Here is a 26,199-nt window from a genome sequence, read left to right on the forward strand (position 1 = left end):
ACTCTTTCTGAGTCACTTCACTGCTTCCCGCCGTCAACCGAAATCAGAGGCAAACCTCGAAGCTGTAGTCCAAGGGACCAACGAGCCTCTCCGAGACTACCTCGACAGATTCAACAAGGAGGCCGTCCAAGTGGAGACAACCGACTACATGAAAAGGTATCTCCTCGAGCGAGGGCTCCTCCCCGGCAGCGAATTCAGGAAAGCGATAAAGATCGAAAAAATGCGATCTATGAACGCCATCTTGAAAAGGGCGCAGGCTTTCATCTCCTTCGAGGAAGGCGAAGCGGCCGCAGTCAAAGCATCAAGGGGAAATGGCGTTACTCGGAGCTCGAGCCAAGACCCGTCCGCCGCGCCCCGAGCAAACGAAAGAAAGAGGGACGACAGGTCCCGCGACACAAAGGAGCGCAGAGGGCCAGCAGGGCGCTTCAACGACTATACCCCCCTGAAAGTTTCACGGGAGAAGATCCTGGCCGAGTGCATAAACGCCGAGTTCAGAAACTCCAACATCAGGCCCCCGAAGTCGAATCCCTCCCGGCCGGGGACCGACAAGTCCAAATACTGCAAGTATCACAAGAGCCACGGGCACCTGACGGACGAGTGCATACACCTGAAGGACGCCATCGAGACACTGATCAAAGAGGGTCACCTTTCTAAATACACAAAGAGAGGAGACCCTCCCAGAAGGAAGGACCGTCGGAGCTCCGACGAGGGCAACTCACCGAATGCCAGGCCGCTGCAGGTGGCACTATCCGTCACCCGACCAGAAGACTTCATACCCTCGGTCGGAGTGACATCTGCCCTTAGCGTCTGGGAAGGGTTCCCGACAGCAATGCTGATATCCAACGGCGGGGACCCTGGCTCCCTCACAATCGGCTCCGTGAAAAGGAAGTTCGACGAGTTGATCAGCGCCACCACGGACCTGACCCCGACCCTGAGGAGGTTCAAAGGGAGGTCAGAACCGATCACTTTCTACTTGGAGGAGCTACCCGGCGGCGCTCCGAACGCCACAATCCCACTGCTCGTGCGAGCAAGGATGGCGAACTTCGACGTCCGACGGGTCCTGGTCGACGAGGGAAGCTCGGTCGACATCATGTACTCCCACCTCTTCCAAACTCTACAGCTGGACGACTCACATCTCACTCCTTACGTGGGATCCGACCTCCAAGGATTCAACGGGTCAACCACGAAGCCGTGGGGTTACGTCGAACTGCTCGTCTCCTTCGGGGAGGGGGAAGCTTCCAGGCAAGTCAAGACACGGTTCTTGGTGATAGACTGCAAGACCCTCTACAACTGCATCATCGGGCGCCCCACTTTGGCCGAACTCACTGCCGTCCCCTCAACCGTTCACTTGAAGATGAAGTTCTATACGAAGAGAGGACGAGTAGTCACAGTCAATGCCGACATCGAAGCTGCTAGGAGGATATTCGACGCATCAGTAAAGGGACTGGAGCTGATCTCCCCACCCTCCAGCTCCAACAAAAAACCAAGGGCTGAGGACAAATCCCCTCCTGAAGATCGGCAGACGACAACAGACGTCAGCTCAGTCGACCTCGACGCTCGTTTCACAGAAGAGGAGCTGAAGAATGGCGAAGAACCGCAGCCGAAGACAGCTCACCCTATCCGGCCCATTCCGGACGGGGACTTCGAGCTCGTTCCTCTGGGTGACAACCCCGACAAGACTGTGAAGATCGGCAAGAACATCCCGGATACACCGAGGAAGCAACTCATAGCTTGCCTGAGGAACAACGCCGACTTGTTCGCCTGGAGCGCAGCAGAGATGCCCGGACTCGACCCTGAGGTCGCCTGCCACACACTCTCCATCAATCCGACCGCAAAAGCAGTAGTTCAACGTAGGCGTCGGCAGTCTCCCGAGAAAGCGGAGGTTGCCGAGAAAGCTGTAAAAGACCTCTTAGAGGCAAATTTTATTTCCGAGGCCAAGTATTCAACTTGGCTCTCAAACGTTGTACTAGTCAAAAAATCTAATGGAAAATGGAGAATGTGCGTTGATTATACTGATGTTAACCGGGCATGCCCCAAAGATGCATACCCGTTACCTAATATTGATAGACTGGTCGACAACTCGGCCGGTTATAAATTATTGTCCTTTATGGACGCTTATTCAGGTTACAATCAAATTCCCATGGCGAGATGCGACAAGCAGTGCACGGCGTTCATGACCGAATCGGGCAATTATTACTACAATGTAATGCCCTTCGGACTCAAAAACGCCGGAGCCACTTACCAGCGGATGATGAACAAGGTCTTCCGAGGAGAGATCGGCGACACCCTCGAGGTATACATGGACGACATGATCGTCAAATCCCGTGAAGCCGACGACCATACGGCACATCTTGAACGAGTGTTCGAGCAAGCCAGATCGTGCAAAATGCGTTTTAACCCAGAAAAATGCACCTTCGGGGTACGGGCAGGCAAGTTCCTCGGATTTTACCTAACCGAACGAGGAATAGAAGCCAACCCAGATAAATGCCGAGCATTCTTGGAACTTCCTACCCCTAGCAATAAAAAATCTATCCAGGTACTAAATGGGATGCTCACAGCACTATCCCGCTTCGTCGCCAAATCCGCCCAACATGCCCTCCCATTCTTCAAGTTGCTTCGAAAAGAGGCAGCCTTCGAATGGTCCGAGGAGTGCGAGCGAGCGTTATCACACCTCAAACAGATACTTTCCAAACCGCCCGTCCTATCCCGACCAGACAACAACGAGATCCTATATCTCTACCTGGCTGTCTCGAACGAGGCGGCCAGCGCCGCCTTAATCCGAGAAATAGAAGACGGGCAGAAGCCCGTATACTTCACGAGCAAAGCCCTACAAGGGCCCGAGGTGCGATATCAGCAGATTGAGAAAGTTGCGCTGGCCCTGATAACAGCCGCCAGAAGACTGAGACACTATTTCCTCGCTCACACCATAATCGTTCGGACGGACCAACCGATTAAGCAACTCCTCAGCCGACCAGACATGGCCGGAAGGATGCTACGATGGTCCCTCGAGCTATCCGAATTCGATATTCAATACGAAGGAAGAAAGGCGCTTAAAGCTCAGGCGCTCGCCGACTTTGTTGCCGAGATGACCTCAATTGCTAACTACCCGGGCCCCACCGAAAACAAATGGACCATCTACGTAGATGGAGCCTCGAGTAGCTCGGGAAGCGGAGCCGGAATAATCCTGGAAAATGACGAGGGACTCGTCATCGAGGTATCCTTGGTCTTGTCTTTCGCCACGTCAAACAACCAGGCCGAGTACGAGGCCCTCCTAGCAGGCCTACGCCTGGCCGAGGACGTAGGTGCTCGCGAAGTCATGGTCTATACCGACTCCCAACTCGTCGCATCCCAAGTCAGCGGCGATTACCAGGCAAAGAACGACACGCTGGCCGAGTATCTCACTCTCGTCAAGGAGAAAATGTGTAAATTTTCAAAGGTTAATGTTGAGCACATTCCCCGGGAGCACAACTCTAGAGCCGACATACTGTCCAAACTTGCGAGTACAAGAAAGAAAGGTGGAAACAAGTCGGTAATCCAAGAGATCTTGCCGAGACCAAGTATAAGCAAAAACGCTCAGACTCTTCAAGTGTTCGCCATCGGGGACGACCATTGCTGGATGACCCCGGTGTATAACTTCCTCACCAAGGACGAACTGCCCACCGACGCGAAGGAAGCATCAACTATCAAGAGACGAGCCTGTTCGTACACGGTCATCGAGAACAAACTATACCGACGAGGCTTCTCCATCCCTCTCCTCAAGTGTGTCGACACATCCCAGGCATCCGAGATACTCCAAGAACTCCATGAAGGGATCAATGGCCAACATCTCGGCGGCCGATCACTCGCGAGAAAAGCCCTCAGAGCCGGCTACTACTGGCCGACCATGCAACAAGATGCCAAAGAGCATGTCCGTAAATGCGACAAATGCCACCTGGGGAATGGACCTCCTCGGACCATTCCCGGTCGGCTCATACCAGAATAAATATCTGGTGGTAGCCGTCGACTACTTCACGAAATGGATAGAAGCCGAGGCGCTCGCCAAAATCACGTCTCAAAACGTGCTCCGTTTCTACAAACGAAACATACTCGCCCGATTCGGGGTGCCTCAAGCCATAATCACCGACAATGGCACTCAGTTCACCGATAGAAAGTTTCAAGAGTTTGTGGCCAAGCTCGGCACGAAACGACACTTCACCTCGGTCGAGCATCCTCAGACAAACGGGCAGGCCGAGGCGGCTAACCGAGTCATCCTCCGGGGACTAAAGAGAAGGCTCGGCGAAGCCAAGAAAGCTTGGGTCGAAGAACTTCATAGTGTACTCTGGGCATACCGAACAACCCCCCATTCGAGCACAGGTGAGACCCCATTCAGATTAACCTACGGCACCGAAGCCGTGATCCCCGTGGAAATCGGAGAACCTTCTCGGCGCACCGAGGCACCCCTCGAAGAAGAGCTCAATGACGAAGCTATGAGGGAAGAACTCGACATGGTCGAGGAGATCCGCACGGGATCTTCCCTCCGAGAAGCAAAATTAAAACAACAGATAGCTCTCCGCTACAACACCAAAGTCACCAAGCGCGAATTCGAAGTCGGCGCCCTAGTGCTCCGCAGAAATATGAAAGATTCGCGCGAGGGTAAACTAGCCCCGAACTGGGAAGGCCCATACCGAGTTTACGATAAAACCGAGAACGGCGCCTACTACCTTGAAGATCTCCTCGGAGTAAAACTTGCTCGGCCTTGGAACGCTGAAAAACTCAGACGTTATCACAGTTAGACTCGACCTAACACCCCCGGAGACCTGCATCCCGCACAAGTGCAAGCCGGGAAGGAACCCGCGTCATCGGTACGAACACGGGAACTCCACGACAGCAACGGTCGGATCCTCCCACGAAATGGGAAAACCGACCACGCGGAAGACTCTACACCTAGACCCTCCGCGGAAGTACCTGATTGGCAGAACCCCAGCTCGCGATGGGATCGTTCACGCCGCGAGAACTTGGCCATAAACATGGTCTCGTACCCGCTAAAAGCGCACACCTGCTCTGCGCACCCGGACCGTACTCAACACGCCCGGGCAATCTATCTAAGCCGAGCATCGTCCTTACTCAAAATTCTAATCATCAGATAGGTCCCCGGAATACCCGAGCGGATCCCATAATCATCAATACACAGCAATGCAAACATGCGACAGTAAAATTCAGACATAAGCAGATCCCCGGCATACCCAAGCGTAGCCGGCTAAAAGCGAAAAAAACCTAAGTATGAAAGAAACACCCCGGTTTCCGAGCACCGAGAAGTGTTATCAAAATACGAGCATACAACGATAATACTTTAAAGGAGCGAGTAAACGAATATAGACAAGCGAAGCTACAAAACACTAAGGCTGCCGACCAAATTGGCCGGCGATGTCAAAAGTTACAATCATTGCCGGGCACGCAGGCCCCATAAATTATCCGGGCATAGCCCAACAAAAAGAATGGCACCAACACGCCATCCACGATCCTCGAAGAGAGCCCGACATTATCCTCCTTCAAACCAGGGTTCAGAAGCCTCAGCTGGTTAAGAGCACGCTCGAACCCGACGTCGGCCATGTCGGCCAGACTTATCTTCAGGCTCTCTATCTTCTCCACAAACTCAGCCCTAGACTTTAGAGCTGCCACATCCGGCGACTCGTCAGCCGAGGGAGCCCATTCGAGTCGAAGGTCAGCCAGCTTCTTCTTCTCAGCCGCAACCTCCGCGTCTTTCTGCTTCAGGACCGCGTCGACCTTCTTCCTTAACTCCTTGCGCTCGGTCTCCATGGCCTTCACCTTGTCCTCGGCCACCTTCTTAGCCGCCTCGGCCTCCTTCAGGGCCTCGGTCGAGCCCGAACCTCCACTGGCCAACACTTGGGCCATCCCCAAGACCCTCACCACGGCAGCACTGTCGCATGCCAACTGTTTCTGAAGGGACGGGGGGTCCATATCACTGATCCGACGAGCTTCGTCCGGTGAGGTAACCAAGGGGAACTTCTCGAAATAGCCTCCATCCTTGTAGCAAGGAGGCAACACGAAGGCGCGCCCGGGACCTAGGTTCGACTGATCTGGACGTCCCCCCTCGGAAGGACGAGATCTCTTGGATGACCTCTCGTCGACATGAATTTTGTGAGGAGAGCCTGCCGAGCCTGAGTTCTCTCCAGCTCCGGTTCCCTGGTTCTTCTTCTTCTGATTCTTCCTTGCATCCAATGCCTGTTTCAGGATATTATCCTCCTTCTCCGGCATAGCCTCTGCAAAGAAAAAATAAACAAGTTAGCAAAATACCGGACAGAGATCACAAAGCAAGGTGAATGGACACAACCTAACAACGTCTGGGTCTCCTCGGGAGTCCGACAAGCTAGCAAAGCCTTGGTATTAATAGGGCGCTGCTCCGTGATCGGCACCCCGTCCTCGTTCAATACGGGATCCCCATTCCTCGTCACCCAACGAGACATAGTAAAGCTATCTACGTATTTGCAGAGGACCGAGTATGACTCCCGGTCTTGATCATCCAAATCATCATCCTCCCAAGCATAGTATTTCGGAGGAGACGCAAAATGACCCTTCCACCAGAAAAATGGAAACGTCGTGCAGAACTCCCTTACTTCCTGCCCATATTCATCCCTCACTATCTCCCCCTCGGCATCCCGCTCGGCCACCATATCCGACACCGAAGAGTAGGCCGTTGGACTTAGGGGGCGGACAACGAAGTATCGATCCTTAAAACCCTTCACGGAATCAGTATACATTCCGAAGAGTTTACGCTCGGCATTCCTGAACGAAACCCAGCTGTACCGCCCGTTTGACGCCTGCCGTTGAACACGAAAACATCTTCCGAACAACGCAGACGTTGCGCCTATACCCAAATAATCACAAACAATCTCGAATGCCCGCATAAAAGCAAAAACATTCGGATGAATTTGGGACGGCGCCAGAGATAGAAACGCCATAACTGAAACCTGAAAATCAGAGAAAGGTAACCGGAAGCCGAGCTCCCTAAACACGTAATCGTACATGGCAAATCCGTCCCCGGCAAAACGAGAGCATATGCGTTCGTCCGGATCCGGGCAACCTATTTGATAATTGGGCGGATCGCCTTCCCCCAGAACCTCAATTTCTGTAAACGCCCCATCCAGAGACGCGGTGTACCGAGAAACAACAGATAGAGCTTCCTCGGCTATCCAATCGGGCGCAACGATATGTTCATAACTGAATAACGGCATAGGGGGAACCCCTCCCTCGGCATCCGAACCAGGGGATCCCGTGTGAGCGCCTTCGGCCGAGGGAGTGCCATCTTCCTCAATAATTTCGACGTCGGAACTAGTTGCCGTCGAGCTGTCGGAGTCACTGGTCGTCGAGTCGGTGTCCGAGCCGGATCTTGAGGTAGCACTCGAATCTGATTCACCTGCACGCAGAAGGGAGAAGTGAATTCGATAGTCCATCAAATCCACCCTTCCACCGCAAGGCAAGCGAAAGGGTAGAGCAGGAGCAGCAGAGCCCCCGGCCAAACCCCCATCGAGGAACAACGCTCGTCAGCCGAGGACTCACAGATGACACGACAACGGGAAAGCTTATCTTAAGCAGTTTAACGCCAACGTACTCCGGGCTGCCAACCCACGCTGACCCCCGGGCATCGCTTAGATAACCCGGGGAGGATGACGATGGCGAAGACCTCGAAAGCAAAACACAAATCCTATGAAAAATAGTAAAGCAACGACAGGCTAAACGAACTTACTTGCAGACATGATGAGGACGGCCGAGGAGAATCCTTCGCTAGGCAACGATCTTGATATGATGAACGAGCTGGAAAATTATTCTCCGAGGAACCCTTGATCGAAGCCGAGCAGATAAACAGAGAAAGGAAAACTCCCATATGAGAGAATTCGCCCCCTTTTATAGGAAAAAGGCTCGGAAGGCGAAGCGTCACCTCTCCTGACAGGCGCCGCCTCCTAGACCCTAGGCCATCATTGCCTATGCCACGTCAGCGCGTGCTTCCCACGCGCGACGTTTCGCCCACCACTGGATTTTCCTCCGAGCGCGTCTGTGTAACGAGGACCGATTCACCGAGCAACCACGAGAATTGGGGTCCGAGCGTAGGAGCAAAGTCACAGCTTCTTAACCAGAAAACTCCGACTTGGGGGCTCCTGTTCTGGACTGGGCCAAGGCTAAGCCCAACACCGCTTTCGGCCCAATAAGCCTCAGAGGCCCATGAATAGTTCATTGCCTTCCCGACACGCCTTGCTCGGCACTAACACCCTACCCGGAGCGGACGACCTTGCTCGGTGTTAACTCTCCCCCGGACGTCATCCTTGCCGAGGACCCTGCTCCGCGCAGGGCTCTTTCATATCCAATCCTCCGAATAACTCGGATCCCACGTGGCTCCTAAAAGACCGCGTCTTCCCTTGGACTTCGGAGCGGTTAACCAGGACAGAGGGCGTACACGCACCTCCGATATTTCCGCCCAGGAAACCTGGCAGTCTCCTAGTTGGGCTTGGGAATCCAACCCAATAGCGAGATCATGGCCCAGCGCTGGGGGCTATATATACCCTCTTTGACTAGAGGGTCAGGTATTCAATTCTCTTCTAACCTTAGCTAGTACTTGCTCTCCTTTGCTCATCTACTCACTTTGGCATCGGAGTACCTTGCAGGTACACCCCCCCTCTCACTTTACGAAGACCAGCATCCGAGCAGGCCTTGACGATTCTTCTGATCAGGTACGATCAATTTGTAAGACTTTTTTCTAGTGAAGTTGCAAGGTATTATCCGATGATGTTAGGATGTTTGGTCCAGTGATGGCCTCAATCCCATAGTGTGGATTGAGTGCAACTTGTGATGTGCTCTGGTTCCAAGCAGGAATTGATCCTATTCGTGATATTGCACAATATTTGGAAATTAAGTGATGTGTTTGATTTCAATTCTTGAATTGTGATGATTTGATTTGATTCCTGATTGGGGTGGTTTGATGTGAAGAGTAAGTAAATGTTTATTATGGCGTGGACGTAATAGATGATGTTGTGTTGTTGTCCCTATGCTATGACTACTATATCTATTACTTATGCTTTTTATAATAATTTTGATTTACTCACCCTTTCTGTTTGAATGTTACCTCCACGTGGGAACGTGCAGATAATCAGGAATAGTCCGTTGAAGCTTAGAGGATAGTTTTGTGGAGTTTGTTAGTGAGTTAGTTTGAATAAAGAGGGTTTTGCTCTTATACGTAACATCTGGGTTGGGATCGTTTGATTGCAAATCTTTTTGTTATTTTGAGGATTTCGTATTTATTTCATGAATTCGTGTTTCATTCCATGGTGTTATAACACAAGAAATATGATGGATCTATTGATGTTGATTGATTTACGAAGAAGTTATAAGAATTGTTTATTCTGCAACGAAGTTTGAATTAGTTTGACTAAGGAAATTAAAGATGTTATTTATGATTAAGTGTTTTGCAACCCGTGTTATGGAGCAGGGCTATTTATTATTTGAAGCTTATTATGAAGATGTGACACCCCTGTGGTTGTGTGTTTGTTTTTCGTTAAAATTATATGAAAAAATGTATGTGGGTTAGAAGGGTGTTACAAATGGTGGGAGGAGCGGACTCTAAGGAGTGTCTTGAAATAATCTCTAAATACCAAAAATGGCACATCACTCGCTTAAGAAGATAGTGATACATCAGACCCTAACCCACATGCCAGCCATCTAGAGTATAATAAAAAGAGGTCTAACTGACGCGTCTTGCGGTTATCGATGTATGGGCAAAAAAACAATGTGTTTTGCTATATGAAAGTCAAGATACACCTAGAATGGATCAATCCCCTGATTCTCTATGAACGGGGCAAAGGCGGCAACATATGGCCAATTGTTGCACCCCAAAATTTGCCCTCTTTCTCTGTGCTATAAGTTATGGATGACGTTTATTTCGTCGTTCGATAATCAAAGAAAATTAATAAAGAGTTACTATTTTCAACGGATAATTCGGTGAGACAAGTTTTGTTATTGCTTGTCATCTCAAGTCTTCTCTTCAAGTATTGTGCATCTCAAAGAAGATTGGATTTGCATCTCGTCATAATTGTGTTTGTTTATTGAGGTTCATTGGAAATCTTTCATTAGATTCCTCAAGATAGTGTTTTGATAAAGAGCACCAAGAGGGATGAATTCAAATGATTCGAATTATTCAATGGTTTAATTTTGTCTAAAGCACGCCGGTTTGGAGGATTGGTTCTTTTAGAGACAAGTAAAAGGGTTGTGTGATTAGTTCATTTGAATCTTTGGAAGGCATAATTCAAGATCGGATATCGTTCACAAATTAAGTTTTGTTCGAGGATTCAAGGTGAGTTTGGTATATCATTTCAAGTTTCAAGTTGCAAGTGGAAGTAATGCTTAGAAAATACAAATTCATTACATTATCCAATTCAACAAATGTCCATTACAAAAATTACAAAAGCCCATTCAAATATACATCTCAAAAAGCCAAATTACAAGTTGTTGTTGACATTTCTATAGCTTAGGAAATTGCGAGCCAAGCATGAACTTTCCTACACAAAATCTCCAATCTACTCCATGTGCAAGAATGCGATGACGTGTCTTAAGTTGCTTCGTGAACCTGCATAACCACAGAACCGAATTCAATCAACACCTACACAATCTTCTATTCTCCCTCGGTTCAATCCTTCGATTACTACACGATTCACCATAATATCATTCATAAACCTACACAAAAAAGAGAACAGAAGGGAGGATAACAGAATTTGAGAGAAAAATCGGTAACAGAATGGAGACTCAAAACTTTCGAAAAGATATTCAATCCACGTTCATTGAGCATCTTCATCCATCACGATTTAACAGAAACCTGTAATAGAAATTAAAGAAAAAGGAGAAACTCAGAAGAGAAAAAAGGGAGTAACTGAATCGTAACAAACTGCGAATGGAATCCTCTCTCTTCATCACAAATTGAGTCACGCTTTCTTGATCATCTTGAATTCACTCTGAACCGCGATTGCAATCTGGAATCTTCATCCACCTTCACTTCACGCTTCTGGATTCTTCATCTTCAACCATTCCTCCATATCAAGAACACGCCAAAATCATCTTCATTGAATCATCATCTTCATCGATTCATCATCTTCTTCGTAACACCAACAATCCTCATCACTGAAATCAACAATAACAGATTCAACATCGACCTTCACCAATCCACGGATACTCTCTTCAATCTCCACCTCTCGATATCTTCTTCGAACCTCGAGAACTCGTATCATCAATTCTTCAAGAACTCTGCAAAAATCAGAAAGTCATAGTATAGAAGAATCATCAATCATGCTTCACAATCTAAGAGATTCATACCTTTAATCCTGCATAATCACGAGCAAATCTTCAACATCGCGATTCACTTCTCAACAAGCTTCGATCGAAGCATCTTCATCATCTTCGTTCACGCATCCGTAATAACTTCAAAGTCTTCGCCTCGCTATTACCATCACCTTTTGTAAATCGCAATTGTCAACAATCACCATCATCTCGCGCCATCTGCCACTTCGAATCGAACAACAACTCAGTGTTATAAATCCAGAAAAGAAGAAGAATAGAGGAAAACGGGAGCGGCGAGAGAGGAGCGACGAAGAGAGATAACGGCAAAGGTTGAGTCCGCCGTGAGTCCGATGGGAAGAAAAGAAGCCGTGAGGTCATGAATGGTGCTTCGCGGTGGCGTGTCGAGCGGCGTCTGAGGAGATTGATGAGAGGGAGATCGAGCCACTGCACCGTGCGCCGTCGCGTCCGTTGAGGAAGAGACGGAGAGAGTCTTTCACATAAACTCCAATGGTCACAACTTCTAAACCTAATCCCCTTTTGTCTTAATTCTGAGTTTATTTTGAGTAATTGTGATTAATGGAGAATTGATTGAAAATCTGGAATAGTTATTGTTGGTTAATTGGATTTCATTTCAAATTAGTGTTTAATTAACAAAATCTGAATGATAAATCTAAAATGGACCAAGACAATGCACCATTGGCCCATACGAAATTGTTGCTGATCACACTCCCTCTTTAGCCCAACACCACACTATTTTTGCCATTTGCTGAAAATGTTGTAACAAAAACATGCTATTGGACCATCAGTCATTGGGCCTGCGCCCAGATTACTCTCTACACCATGATTTTCACACTTAAAACCCTCTGTTTCATTTTAATTCACATTAGAATTAGTTGTTTTGATTAGTTTTGTTCCCTATTTCTTTCATGTAATAAAAACATAAAAATCTAATATTTTGTGGTTAGATTTTTTTGCTTGATAAAAATGAATAAAAATATGTAATATTTTGCTTGTTAGAATTTTAAGGTTTTGTTATATTGTTTAGTTTTATTTCTTTGATAAAATGCCATGAAAAATATTATGTTTGATTAGATTTTTGCTTGATAAAAAGAAATAATAAAAAACATGTAGTCTTTTGCTTATTAGACTTGAATTGTTTTCTTACATAGTTCTATTCTTGTTAGATAAAAATGTCACAAAAAACAATTTAATCTTGTTAGATTTCGCTTTAGAATTTACTTAGAATTTAATTTCTATTATTTTCTATGGCGGGTGCGTGTTTCCTTGTTATTACTGATGCGTTTGCTGAGATGTGCGAGGTACTTCGAGAGAGCATTCGATTGTGATTCGACTTGCTTCGTGTTCCACTTTATTTGTGGGATACGAACTTCTTCCCGATGCGATTCACCTGATCTCTCATTCATTGAGATGTATATTCCTGTATTGTCTGGATTGTGTTTCTCTTGCAGGTTGCTTGTGTGGTTGTGTTTGATACGCACCACATAGCGGTTGTGATTTATTTTCACTCCGCATCGCTTTGACGCTTATGCTGGACTCCTGGCTTTGATGGATGTTAGATTACGTGAAGTTTCTTCTCTGCTTACGCTTGCTAGCTCATTGCGGATTTGCTATCCGTTCGGTATCGTCTCCTTGTCCCTTTTACCGCTTTCCGCATCATCCTTTAACATGAGAAGTAGGACCTAGACATGCATCTGGCCAAGCCCTCGAAAGAGGCTCTGTTTTTGTTGGTGTGTTTACATTTGTGCTTTGCGGCAGGGAGTCACGGTGTAATAAGTCCTATATGGCACTCCGTTAAGTCCTTATGGAAGGCATGCGGTCAAGGGTTCGTAATCAACCCCCGCCTAGTCTCATCGAGTCTGTTTAGTATGCGCACGCTACGCGTTGCTTGCTTCTGAACCTGCACAAGATCTTGTTATCGAGTATGTCAGGAAAAGGGTTCATGTAGCCGGACCCCCGCCTTTCCTATAGCTCGCGTCGTTCGACGTTGATGCTCGGTGTACGCACGCACCGTTTTCCTTTACGATCCGTGACGGCTTGGTTGCTGAGAGGGGTCCGCCCTCTTGTCTATGGCCCGATCATTTTCACGAGGTCTAATGCTTGGTTGACTTGGGTTGAGCTGCTCCCCTTGGCTATGGCGGGACCGCTTTTCTACCATTCGGTCAGTACCGTTGGTTTGTTTGCTTTACGAGCGGAGCTCGTTTGTGTGATATTATTGTTTGCTTCCCTTTTCCCTCGTAGGTTGATAGCTTAGCTTAGACTTGTACCCTTTGTATGATAACATTAGGTAGCAAGCTTTCCCCCTTAGCCTAGGTTTTCCTCATGCATTGTTTAAAACACAAACCACACTCTTTGATTTTCTTTTCTTAAGAGCTTGTTATTTCCGCTCCATTCCCAAGCGTAAGCCTCCAAAGGTCGAGCAGCGGAGTGTGAATGTAACTCGTTCACCTAAAAAACACAAAACAAACAGAAATTAGTTAGCCGAGCTACGGTAGCTCTGATTCTGCAAAACAGATACGTAGGCAGCGGGGTAGGGCCCGTGCGAGCATAATCCTTTCTTTTCCCTACATTATGCATTCATTTTAGTCCAGATTAGCGTAGATGTTACACACCCATAGATTTAGACACAGGCGTGGATACCATCGAGTACGATGGGCGCGAGGGGTGCTAGCACCTTCCCCTCGCGTAACCGACTCCCTTACCCTTTTTCTCTGGTCGTGAGACCGTTGTTTTGTTTTGTGGTTTGCTGGCATTCCCTTCCTTTTCAGGATAAATATGTTAGTGGCGACTCTGTTAATTTTCGCGGTAGCGACACCAATCCTTAGTGTAGTTAGGTACATGTTCCCACCCATAGATGTGAGACTTACTAATAAAATAATAGAAAATAATAGAAATAATAGAACTTTATTGCTTTTATTTAATTATTTAAATGATTTAATTTTTTTATGATTATAAAGAGTTATTTGGTATTGTGGGATGAATTTATTTGGGATATATGAGATTTTTATATAATTAAATAATAGAATAATAACAAAATAATAGAAAATAATATAATGATGAGTTATGGGGGTGAAAAGTAGCATTTTAATAAAACTTGTGGACTAATACAAGAGGTACTAATATTCGAGGGAAAGTTGTTAATTAAGCAAAACTATAATTAGGTTAAATATATAGAAAGAGTGAGGGAGCCAAACATTTTAGTTTTTAGTACATGAAAGTTTAGGAAGTTGGAGAAAGAGGCAAGGAACCCAGGAAGCTCTTGATGTGAAAGAACACCATAACTAAACCTTGATTAGCTGTTGGAAAATTAAGGTAAGGGAGGGGAATTACTTGAATACATGTATTAATTGCATGAAGGGTAGAGAAAGTTCCTCACCCTCCTATAGGTTTTTCTATATTGTTGTAATTTATGAGCTATTCGGTGTGATTATGTAACTCAGTGGGAGAACTGACTTTTTGAAATGTTGCGGATAGCAAGAGTTGCCACCGACTTTTATTTTACTCAATTAGGAAAGGCAAAAAGAACAGGAAAGACCTATTAAAAGATTTTGAGTTTGGGGGGTAAGTTATACAAAGGAAAGGTGTAAGCACCCTTTATATCCATGGTTATCCATGGGCTCTTAATTGCTTAGCTCACTTGTTTGTTTCAATTGTTTGAAAGAGTGTCGTGTGTGAATAGTAAAAAGATTTGTTAAGGACTTTAGCTTGTAAATAAGCGTAGCCTTTTGAATTGATTTGAAAAAGAGGTGTGAAAAGTAATTTGAAAGTTTGAATGTGTGAGCAAGCATTTAAGAACACCTACCCTAAGATTGTCTTTCTTGTTCTTTAAGTTTTCGTTTGAAAGGGATATCCATACCATAAAGAGGGCAGGTAGTCCTTTCATTGGATTTACGGGTCATCGAAGGGTCGTCGAGAATTATCGTTCGCCACAAGACTGTCCCTACCATAAAGGGGGAAGGTAGTCTTTGGGAAGGATATAATAGTCATTTAGGCAACCAGTAAGGATACCTTAGCAATCGAAGAGACTATCACCATTTAATCGAGGCAACATCGAGGGACGAGATCATTTTTATTCGTAGGCAACTCGAAGGGACTATGATCTTTTATTCCGAGGGACAATGATGATTTGAATTCGTGGGCAGCATATGCTAAGGTATCCCTACATCTGAAGGACTTGACTATTTTGATCGAAAGGCAGCATAAGAGGAGGTTACCTTAAAGGAGTGTGTGTGCACCAATCATGTGAGTTCAGTTTTATTATCTTGAATTAGGTGAGCTATGTTCAATGCATTATCTTGCACTCCCTATTTATTAACCACACAATTTAATATATACAAATAATAAAATAGCAATTATAGTGTGCGGAAAAATAAACTGCAGAAAGTATAAAGCCCTAATTACTATTACATCAAAATTGAATGAGCGACCTATACACCTTCTAGAATTTAAATGGCGGAAATTAAATAATTAAATAAATGGCATAATTAAAAGCAGAATTTAAATGATGGAGATTAAAAATTAAAACACGCATGTGACAATCATAGAGTGGAGATGAGAGAGAAGATCGCGAGAGATTGGAGTTGAGTGAAAAAAAGTTTGATTCAAAGAAATTAAATGAAATCCTAAATTAATTACTAAATGGAAATTAAATTGATTGAAACCTAATTACTAAATTAAAGTTAACTAATTAATTAAGAAAAAAATTTTAATCCTAATTCCCTAAATTAATTATCCTAATTAATCACCTAATTAACATAATTAAATTTAAAAATTAAATGATTATTGGGAACTAAATTAAATAATTGGCCTAATTAAAGATAAAAACTATTTATTTAATAAAACTAATTAATTAAATCCAAAAGTTAAACTAACTAAAAACTACTTTTATGTTAATTTTATAATTGATAAAAAAATAGTTAGATAAATTAATTTAATGGTTAGTTTGGAAAATAAGTAAAAAAAATAATCAACACAATAAATAGATAAAAAGTAAAGAAGAAGAAAAACATAGCTGGGCATTAAATCAGGTGCGGCAGGCCTTGGAAGGAGCACCATAGGGGTCATTCTCTGGAGCCTTTAGATCTGGGCTTGAGAAGATCCAGTGGCAGAGATCTGAGAGTGTATCATGTGCAGATTCGAGTGTGCTGCGTTGGATCTGTAAACCAACTATAAAATAAAATGGTTAAAAATTAAAGCGTGGAGGGTAGGGATCGAACCCATGCCCTCACGCTTTTGCCAAAACGCACTTACCAGTCAGGCTGCACTTGTTAGTTGACATCATAATGCTCAAGAATAAATAAATAAGCAAATTAGTAATTCAATTGAAAATTCAAACCGAGTCAAAAGTGGGGTCCCTGGTAATTTGAACGAGCCAATGAGAGAAGGGAAGAGAAACGCCGAAAGGTTGACTGGCCATTCTCCAAGCAACATGTACGGAGAGAGAAAAGGTCATACTGACCTACCAATTGGATGGAGCCACGCGTCTGGTCCATTGGTCTTCATCCCTAACCTTCGCATCTGCGGGTTTTGCTGCAGAATTATACGCAGAATTACCTGCGGATTTTGCATCAAATTTTCTGCAATTTACAAAAACTAAACAAAACTCCATTAACGCTTAAGCTAAGCACCCAGACCTTGCCTTCAAGGTGCCACGGCCTCATTAGAGGCTTTGCTTGGATCTGAGGACGTACGAAGCATAGGAAACGAAAGCTTTCAATCACAAAGCCCTAACAATGGCGGATTGTATTTCAGCCATGGAGAACCTCAAACGATGAGTCTAAACTTCTCTAATGAACTTCTGGAATACGTTAGACATGTTAGTTTTAATCAAAACATCAAATAATTAAAAATACGAATTCAAGAAAAAGTATGTAAACGGTGTTCATGCATGGTGTGATCCATAGTGCTTTGGTTATTGACATCGATGCTTTCTTACCCTCTTTTACCTCAGGAATGAGAATATGTGCTTGAAAGTGTTTGAAACTGGCTGCAATATGAATTTCGATGGTGTAGTTTTGTTTGGAATTTTTGAGATGCAAACCCTAGTTCTTTGGCTGCTGACTTCGTCCCCCTTTGGCCTTGAATGAGTAACATATATATAGTAGACTAAATTAGGTCAAGAAATTTGGACTAAATCTTTATGAATCAAGAGATTGCATTTTATTTTGGAAGAGGTATGAAAAGCTTCTATTTTAGTCTTCAATCATACAAATCAAATCTCAATCATCCTCCCACGATTTTTTTTTGCAAGGCCACAAGAAACTAAATATTATAAATAACCAGAAGGCATAAGAGATGCCTCTGTCACACCAGTACAACATACAATTACAACTTGCTCCTTAACTTATAGCTGCAAAACAACTTTGCCACCAATACACCCCTAAAACTATCCATATAATTTAAAGACAACAATACTATTAAGCCTACATACTGCTCCACTAGCCAATACAAGATAAATTCAAATGCTCATCACTCCACTGCCAGCATAGGCCGATAATAATCTACTCCCTCTACGGAACGACAAACTCCAAGAAATTTATCTGGGGCAGGCGAGATTCATTAAAAAACGCAGTCATAAAACAGTCTATGATAAAAAACGCAGCCTGTTCGGAGCCGCCACCAGGCAGGACCACCACTCCTACGACGGAAATTTTGCATAAAACCACTTATACAGATCACGACTTAGTAGCCGCAAAGAAACCTAGTAGCATTGTGATGAAGCTCTGTCTCCCACCTCAACAAAATGAATCGTGAGTTTTCTCCACAACTATTCTAGATGCCCAAATTGTCGTAAAAATTGTTCAGCAATTTTCAGTCTAGGTTAACACCTCTAGCCCACTCAATTTATCCATCCGAGGCATTCTTTTGGATTAGATATCCACTAATAAAGGGATTAATGAAACCCTTTAGCCTTACTCTTTAACCACCTCCAAGATAGCAAATTAATATCATCTGCGATCTCTTCTACACGGCATCCGCTGTTTCTGAAAACTTTACCATTACGACTCCTCCAAATACTCCAAATGCACGCGTACCAAATGGCTTGAAATTTCTCCCGGGAACTCCTTCCACCCTTACACAACCCTCCCGAGAACTCCTCCCATGATTTATTGAGCCTCAGGATCTGATTAAATTATTGGAGGATTAATGAAATAACCTTTTCCTATTTAATTATGATTTTCCCTTGATTTATTTTGAATATAAATGAATAAAATCAAAATAAAAAGAATAAAAATCACAAAATAAAAAGGAATTGGTTTATTGGCCTCTCATATGCTTGCATTCACGTGGGTAGCCTGAATTGAAAGACCCAATACTCAAAAATTTGAATTTAGCCATTTAGGGTTTCAAGCATTTTCCAATTTTTACCCAACTTGTGCAAGATATATCTCTCTCAATTTTAAACCTATGGAGATGTTCTTGACCATTTTAGAAAGCTCAAAATGTCCTCTAAAAACTCCTTTTGGTTTCATCTCAATTGAGTTTACCATGTTCAAGTTATGAGCTTTGACCCAAAAGGTGTTTTTGTTGACTTTCAAAATGACCTATAACCTTTTGGTCCATATCTCTCAAATGAAGCATTTTTAGACTTGGCCTGTGAGTGACAAAGTTGTAGAGAATTCAATTTCCTCCAAAATGAGTTACTCTTCTCAATTTTTCTGTTATGATTCAGTTAGAATTCTGTTAGGAATCTGTTTAGTGGTTATGGCAGTTATCTGTTGGTAGTTAGTTAGAAAGTGGTTACTGGTAGTTACAAGGTGAGAGTTATAAAATTCTGTTATTGAAGTGGCCCCAGCAGAGTCGTCATCATTGTCGCACGCTCGCGAAAATGAAACAACAGAGTCGCCACCAATATATTTATCCCAAAGAGGGAAAGGAATATCAGAAAACCTGGAATAAAGAAAGGATAAGAAAAGGTCTTGCGACCAAAGATCGGGTAAGAAGTCGGTTACGCAAGGGGAAGGTATTAGCACCCCTCACGTCTGTAGTACTCCACAGGATCCACTTATGTTTGTTCTATTCTAAGGGTGTATAAATCTAAAGCTTAATTACTAAGGGAATGCATGCAAATGAAAGAAAAGAAACACGGGGAAAATAAGGGTTTTAAATAGTTGTGCTCGCTTAGGCCCCGCGACCCAATGCCTACGTATCCTTTTCAGGAATCAGAGCGCCGTAGTTCGGCTCTTTAGTTTTTGTTTGTTTGTGTTTTTTAGATGAACAGTTACATTCGCACTCCGCTGCTCGACCTCTGGAGTCTTAAGCTGGGAATGGAGCGGAAATAACGTGTCCGATTAGGAGAAAGAATGCCCTGAAGGCAAGAGAAAGAATGCCTCGGAGGCAAGAGAGAGAAGATAGAAAATTGGTTTGTGTCTTTTAGGTGTAATTCCATGATGGACGAAAACCCACTACAAGGCTTCGCATCACTTCCTTACTTTGTTTAAGTCTGAGCCTTAATTAGATATTTTGAAGTGTTTTTGGTTAGGTGTCTTTTAAGGGAAATTAATTTGTGACTTGAATCATGCCATAAAAAAAGAGTTTTTTGAATATTTAGAGAATGCACATCGAGGCCTACGCCACAATCGTTTCTCTAAATGAAATACAATTTTTGAATATTTAGAGAATACACATCGAGGCCTACGCCATAATCGATTCTCTAAATAAAATATAGTTTTTAAATATTTAGAGAATGCACATCGAGGCCTACGCCACAATCGTTTCTCTAAATAACGGTTGAGAAATACACCGAGGCCTACACCTCAATCATTTCTCTTCCGCTAAGTGGGAAAGAACATACATCGGGGCCTACGCTCCCATCATTTCTTTCACACTAAAAAAGGGCATTAGCATGATTCGCGTCGTCCTTTATTAATGTTTTGAAGTTGAAAAGGAAAAGGGGAGAAAACTAGCCTAAAATGAACAACTAGCCTAAGTGTTATGATGGGAATTCTAGATCCTAATGTTATCATGGTCTCTACCTAAAGTTAGGAGTAAATGAACGAAATTACAAGCATAAGCGGAGATCGAGAATACAAGTAAAATACGAGTAAACAAATGATACCAAATTAGTGTAAAACGGCTAAGAGAAACATTTGAAAATATAGTACAAAACATGATTCAAAATATTGCACAAATGACTTAAAAGATACTATTTATTTTTATGATTTTTATATGAAAAAGAATTCAAAACCAAGCAAAAGAGAAATAAAATAATTAGCCTAAACTAAAATTTTGTGATCATTCTCTATGTCAAAGTCTAAGAATTATTAAGAAAAATTAGCAAATTAATTACTCAAGGAAATGGTAAGAAACTAATTAATCTAAATAACAAAATGATAGAACCAGGGGGGTGCAAAATGAAACATAGATTGTGAAGAGCAGTGGGCGCAGGGCCCATTGAATGTGGCCCAGCAGAGTTTTTTTGTAACATTTCTGACAACCAAAAATGGTTTAATGGGCCACATGGGGGATGAAAAGCAATACGGCCCAAGAGTTCAATTAGATTATTATTCAGACTTTAATGCTTTGTTTCAATTAACCAGATTAATCAACATTAACCTAAATTAATCACATTAATTCAGATAACTAGAACAACTTATTAAAAATAAGAATAAAATGAATAAAAATAAAATAAAAAAAGAAAGAAATAAGAAGGGGATTTAGGGTTCGATGCTGAGTGTCGTTCCCAATTCCTCATTCTCAGACTCTCGTCTCTCTCTGAAAACGGCGACGGCGCCACCGCATACCACCGACTTGACGAAGGAGCGAGGAACCCTAAACAACCATGGTGCTAACGTCGACATTCAATCAGTGAACAATGATGAGTATAGTTAGACGCGTACCTGAGTTGGAAGATGCTTGCGAGATGAAGAGAATACCAATGGAGGGACTGCGATGTTCTTGGACGCGAAGTGAACGCAAGACAACGGAGAAATTATTCAGGTTAGATCTCGATTGCTCTTCGGTTTGCCTTTTGTGTTGATTCTCCTCCTCTCGTGTGTATCACCCGTGGTCCTCTTCTTTCTCTTCTTCTTCTTTCAATTTTGTTCTTTGTTTCGGATTTTCGCGGCGCTGAATAGGCTTGATTCTATGTTGCAGAGCAGAAATTGAGATGGTGTCGTTGTTCTGGCTTCGCAGTGAGGGTTGTGAGATGAAACGAAGATTGAAGAAGCTTGTGTGGTGGTTCGATGGTTGGAATGGAGAGAAGATGAAGTTCGTTCTGTGATGATTTTTTTTTTTGCAGGTTGATGGTGAAAAACAAAGAATGATAATGATGATCGATGAAGGTTTTAGGAAGTGAAGAAAGGTGAAGATGATGAATATTGGAGAGAGTGGGAACAGAGTGGTCAAGAAGTGGTGAGAAGAGATGAATCTGTGAACAAAGGTGGAGAGTGTATATGAACAATGGTGTGAAGGATTCAGGGGGTGATTTGAAGAGAATTGAAGGGGAGGTTGAAAAGGTGAAGAGCTCTGTTTATATAGAGTTGCAGCCAATCGGTCTTGAAGGTAAGTTCCCACTCTGTTTCTTCTCTTTTCTGTTATAGCCTGTTAGTTTCAGTTACAAAGTGGTTAGAAGTTAGTTAGGTAGTTACACATGGTTAGGAATTGGTTATAAAGTTAGAAAAGTTAGTTACTTAGGTTTTGGATTCTGTTATGGTTTGTAGGATCAGGCTTGTTAGTGAAAGTCATTCTGTTATTGATAGTTGGTTAGTTTTGTGTATGGTATGCTGAATTTGATGTCTTGAATGGGGTATGGGAGTTTGGTTCATTGGAAATAACTTCATTTTGTTTTAATCTTGCTGATATGGGTGGATCCTTTGCAGGTTACTGTTTCAGGTCAAGGGCTTTGGTGCATCAATTTTGGATAGCTCCATTGTGAGTCGGGAACGAACCAAATTAGTCTTAAATTATGTTGTGCAGGTTATTGGTGCAACCCTTTTTTGCATGGGGCTTGTGTGCAAGTTCAGAAGTTGAAGATACAAGATGGAAGATGGTTTAAAGTTTGCAAGCTTGAATAATTAATGAAAATAGAAGTCTGAATAAGCCGAAGGGTGGAAGTGAAATTCTGGTCAATGGTCAACAGTTTGACTAAAAGTCAACTGTTGACCTTAGTCAACTTTTGGTTTTTTTGTATTTTGAGAGGGACTTCTGAATCTTGATGTAATTTTGACTCTTAGAGGGATCTTTTCCTCTTTTCTTTTTTTTGAATAAAAAATGAGATTATGCATATCACCTTGAATGCATTTTGTATGACTTTGATTATGTCTTAGCAATGTGGACTTGAATTTCAAGGAGCTAATCATAAATGAATCCCGCCGATTGATAGAATTTTCTTGAAAATACGAATGATGTTCGCACAAATCTTGATGAGGACCTTTGAATCAATTGTATACTTTTCATAATTCCATAATAATTAGATCACTCCTGATTGAATCTTAAATTCATAATAATTTGTTCTTGAAGCGACTTTAATATGCATAAGACCTTAACTTGATGTATCAGAAGATAGATAAACTCATCATCCTATTATGCAAACCACGAGTCATTTCCTGTATCTCAATCAACTTCAGGAACCCCTTTGAATCGATGAAAGATAGAATAGGGAAAATATAGCCAGAGAATATCACAACACATCTTGTTCAAATGATGACCATAAATACGTGAATATTTACAAAGAGCCCCAAATGAATCCTTACATCTATGATCCTTGCTCTCATTTCCCAGTTATTGATAAATGCATGATCTTATTGATGACCTGATGGGATGATAATGTAGATGAAATGGGACAACATAAGCCAATTTAAAAATGAAATTAGATGGGCAAATTTTGGGGTGCAACAGCTGCCCCTATTTAATCGTCTTAAACCTGATGGTGAGATTGGCGCTAGCCTTTCGATCAATCAAGGTAGAAGAAGATTAAATATCAAAAGAACCTGAAAAATTTGCCTGATGAGATGTAGGATCCACGTGGGAAAAAGGGTGTCAAATCCACTGAGGAAAGGGAGGATAGATCAACTCTGGATTGAACAAGATAACTCTGGGTTAGAAAATGAAATGCACATCAACTCTGGGTTGAAAAAGAAAAGTAGGTCAACTTCGGGTTAAATAAAAAGTAACCGTCAACTCTGGGTTGAGCGGGAAAAATGAACAAATAGAGATGACCGTCAACTCTGGGTTGAGTGGGAAAAGGAATGATCAATTCTGGATTGAACAAAGGATAACCGTCAACTCTGGATTGAGTGGGAAAGAAAGACAATGATCAACTCTGGGTTGAATAAAAGATAACTGTCAACTCTGGGTTGAGTAAAAGATAACCGTCAACTCTGGGTTGAGTGGGGATGATAGTCAATTCTGGATTGAACAAAGGATAACCGTCAACTCTGGGTTGAGTGGGAAAGAAAGACAATAATCAACTCTGGGTTGAATAAAAGATAACTGTCAACTCTGGGTTGAGTAAAAGATAACCGTCAACTCTGGGTTGAGAGAAAAACAAAAGATGACCGTCAACTCTGGGTTGAGTGGGAAAAAGGAACTAATCAATTCTGGATTGAATAAAAGGTAACCATCAACTCTGGGTTGAGAAAAAAAGAATCAATTCTGGATTGAACAAAAGACAACCGTCAACTCTGGGTCGAGTGAGAAAGAAAGAAGACAAACGTCAACTCTGGGTTGAATAAAAGGTAACCGCCAACTCTGGGTTGAGTGGGAAAAGGATAATCAATTCTGGATTGAATAGAGGATGACCGTCAACTCTGGGTTGAGTGGGAAAGAAATAAGATAACCGTCAACTCTGGGTCGAGTGGGAAAAGACAAAAGATAACCGTCAACTCTGGGTTGAGTGGGAAAAAGGATAAAGGATAACCGTCAACTCTGGGTTGAGTGGGAAGGAAGAATAAAAGATAACCGTCAACTCTGGGTTGAGTGGGGAGAAGGATAAAGGATAACCGTCAACTCTGGGTTGAGTGGGAAAGAAATAAGATAACCGTCAACTCTGGGTTGAGTGGGAAAAGACAAAAGATAACCGTCAACTCTGGGTTGAGTGGGAAAAAGGATAAAGGATAACCGTCAACTCTGGGTTGAGTGGGAAGGAAGAATAAAAGATAACCGTCAACTCTGGGTTAAGTGGGAAAGAAATAAGATAACCGTCAACTCTGGGTTGAGTGGGAAAAGACAAAAGATAACCGTCAACTCTGGGTTGAGTGGGAAAAAGGATAAAAGATAACCGTCAACTCTGGGTTGAGTGGGAAGGAAGAATAAAAGATAACCGTCAACTCTGGGTTGAGTGGGGAGAAGGATAAAGGATAACCGTCAACTCTGGGTTGAGTGGGAACAGGAGACATTATGCAATATCCGTCAACTCTGGGTGAGAGGGAAAGAAGAAAAGAAATATCCGTCAACTCTGGGTGAGAGGGAAAGAAATAAAGGAGTGGTCAACTCTGGGTTGAGAAAGGGGTAACCGTCAACTCGGGGTTGAGTGGGAAGATGTAATTAACTCGGGGTTAAAAGATGAAAGGAAATCGACTATGGGTTGAACACAAAAACATCAACTCTGGGTTGAAGAAAAATGAACATGATTGACTTTGGGAGATGACACCACAATGGTAACTCTGAGTGATCCAATGGAATATTAATTGAATGCTTGTAGGGACCTCATCTGATGAGTAACTAGGCTTATGCTTCACATGCAAATGTTTGATTTATTTCATGCACTTCTGGAGATGCAATGTAATGAATTCTATATGCAGTGTACTGATTAGGGCTTTTGATGTGGAATGGATTAGATGGAGTTTTGAAACTCTGCTTGAGAATCAAGGTGGGGTGGATGCCCCTGCTTTATTGATGATTGGATCATGCGGGAGAAATGATAATGAAAATGCAATGATATGCATGATGTATGTATGATTATGAATGGAATGATTGCTTCCGGGATACTAGGAGTGAATGGAAGGTTCCTTGCAGGAAAAGTCATTGCTTGTGAAATTGTTGGTGAAGGTGAGGTGTTTGGCTTGACCCCTCAACACTTGTCTCGATATCTGACACTTGATTGAAGATGAAGAAATAAATTGTTACTAGCTTGCCCCAGTTTGTAAGATCTCTTGAGATAGAACTTTGATATGCTTGAATCATGGAGATGTGCAATGATCTGCCCCAGTGTAGATCATAGAATGAATGCCCCATATTGAAAGGAAATCTTCCACCAAATGGATGCTTCAGGTATTTTGCTCAGCGGATGATCAACCTTTGCCCTTGTAAGATTACTCGACGAAATTTCAATGTTTGAGCTTTCCTTGGTATCAAGTACTTACTTTCAGGTTAGAGACAATTCTGTTTTGAAAAGATAATGAGAATGCAATGCACATGTTAATCTCAAAGGAGAAGTTTTATTTGTCAAAATGTTGTATTGATACTAACACAAATGACACAGCAACATAAGGAGTCAGTTTGACATGATTTTACAGTTTGTACGCTTTCAGAACGAACCCTGCTTCAATTAGGACTTTTGAGGGTTGTAACGTGGCCGGGTTCACGGTTTAAGAAACAAAGGATAAAGGCTCAAATTCTACTTAACCCACCCCTTCTTCGTGATGTTCTCCAATCCTACGTTCAGTTAGTTTGACACGAGTATTCACCTTTCAGGAAGGATTGCGATGGATGAGGATCCTTTGTGATTTTGATGGAGGTGGCAGCCACCCTTTGGTGCTTTTTGTTGATAGTCACAACAACTTGTCCCTTGGAGGATTTCTTTCTTGTGCTTTGCCTAACTTTTGCCTGGACAGAAAGTTTCTTTTGATTTTGGTTTTCGTTGTCCAGCGGGATATGCCCTAATTTTTGCCTAAGTCAATTGCTTCAAAGCTTTTCTTTTTTTCT

The sequence above is a fragment of the Vicia villosa genome, linkage group LG3, assembly GCF_029867415.1.
Source record: "Vicia villosa cultivar HV-30 ecotype Madison, WI linkage group LG3, Vvil1.0, whole genome shotgun sequence".
Taxonomy (NCBI): Eukaryota; Viridiplantae; Streptophyta; class Magnoliopsida; order Fabales; family Fabaceae; genus Vicia; species Vicia villosa.